The sequence below is a fragment of the Physeter macrocephalus genome, chromosome 7, assembly GCF_002837175.3.
Source record: "Physeter macrocephalus isolate SW-GA chromosome 7, ASM283717v5, whole genome shotgun sequence".
NCBI lineage: Eukaryota > Metazoa > Chordata > Mammalia > Artiodactyla > Physeteridae > Physeter > Physeter macrocephalus.
Window position 1 is genome coordinate 145,093,018 of NC_041220.1, and position 1,918 is coordinate 145,094,935.

A 1,918-nucleotide genomic window follows, 5' to 3' on the forward strand; every position below is an offset into this window, starting at 1 on the left:
GGGCCTCGCGCACCAACACAGCGGGGGTCAAGCGCCTGCTGCGGGTGGCTTGGGGGGTGGGGCGGGGGGCGAGGGGGGCCTTTAGGTGGCTCGAGAGCAGGACTCAGAGCTCAGACTGAGAGGCCGTGGGCCCTCTCCAGCCGGGGAGTCCTGAGGGGCCACGCGGCCCACATCTCCGGGGAGGGAGGGCATCCACCCTGGACCCTCCCCATCCCCCTCCGCCTTAGGTGGGGGCTGCCGCGGGGGCAGGGAGGAGCCGCCCGTGGTCCAGGCCGGGACCTCAATTACCGCCCGCGGATGAAGAAAAGTCCGTGGCGCCTCCTGCGCCCTGGCCGCTGGGCTGGGCCCGAGGCGCGGCAGCCCTGGCCTGGAGTGAGTGGGCCGGGCAGTCACGTAATTGCCGGCGGCCACGCGGTCACCCTTGACAGGCTGTCCCCACCCCTCCCAAGTGACACGCAGCCCACCCGGGACCCTCGCTGCAGGGCGGCACGGCGGGGGGCTCCCGGGCGGTGGCGGCACTGCTGTCCTCTCTTACACGCGGGGGTCGTGCACAGGAGAGGCTCGCCGCCAGCCGGCCTCCCTCAGCCCCCGGACAGTCCCGCGCCCTCTGAGACCTTCCAGAGAAGCCAAGGGCAGAGGAGAAGGGGGAGACTCGCGGCGTGCACTGACCCCTGCAAAGAGCCGAGGGACCTCTGCCCCCCGCAGGACGACAGTGCTGGGTCTCCACCCTCGCACCGGCCCCGCCCTCAGCACGCCACTCAGATGCACACGTGTGCGCGTACACACAGTCACACGAGTTCCTCCAGCGATGTGCGCTCAGCCCAGGACCGAAGCTCGTGGGAGCCAGGAACGCCCACCCTTTCAGGGGCCTCCCCCGTGCCCAGGCTGCCAGAGACAGATGCAGTCAACGGGCCGTCCAGCAGTGGGGTGAGGGTGAGGAGGCCGTGGGGGCCCAAACCAAGGCTTGGCGGGGACAGGGACATCCTCAGCTCTTTCCAGACACGGGTTATCTGTTCTTCCATCCATCTACCCACCCGTCTGTCTGCCCCGCTCCCTTTACCCGCCATGTACCAGTGCACCCATCTGTTCATCCCTCCTCCACTGGCCCAGTCAAGTACAGACTCATCTGTCCATCCATCCATTAGTCCATCACCTCCTTCGTGCACCCATCCGCCCATCAAGCCCCGTCCATCTCCATATATCTATACATCCATCCACCAGCCATCCATCCATCCATCAACCTATCCAGGCATCTATTTTTTCCATCAGTCAATTGACACATCCGTGTGAGAGTCTGGTGCCCAAGAGCTGGTGCCGGCCTTCCCAGGGATGCAGGGAGGTCACCTGTGTCCAGGTGGGAGCAGGTAGGTAGTTGGCTGTGGAGGTGGCGCTGGTAAGAGAGGTCGTTATTTTTACATTATCCAGGCCTCTTGGTAGATGAAGAAGGCAGGTCAGCTGAGGTTGAGGAGGAAGGAGGACTGTTGGCAGTTTAAGGAGAGAGGAGGATGAGAGGAGAGTGTCCCAGAAGCAAGAGGTTGAGAGAGAGAGACAGAGAGAGATGGATTCTGATTGCTAGGGGTACGGAGGACCCCTTGAGGCTGTGGTCATAAATTTACAGCACGGTCAGCATGGTTGTGTGTGTGTGCAGCCATGGTCAGCTGCTCAGGGGCATGCACACATTCACCCACTGGCCGTCCAACCATCCATCCATCCATCCATCCACCCATCCATCCATCCATCCATCCACCCATCCATCCATCCATCCACCCATCCATCCACCCGTCCATCCATCCATCCACCCACCCATCCATTCACCCACCCATCCATTCACCCACCCATCCATTCACCCACCCATCCACCCATCCATCCATCCATCCACCCATCCATCCATTCACCCACCCATCCATCCATCCATCCA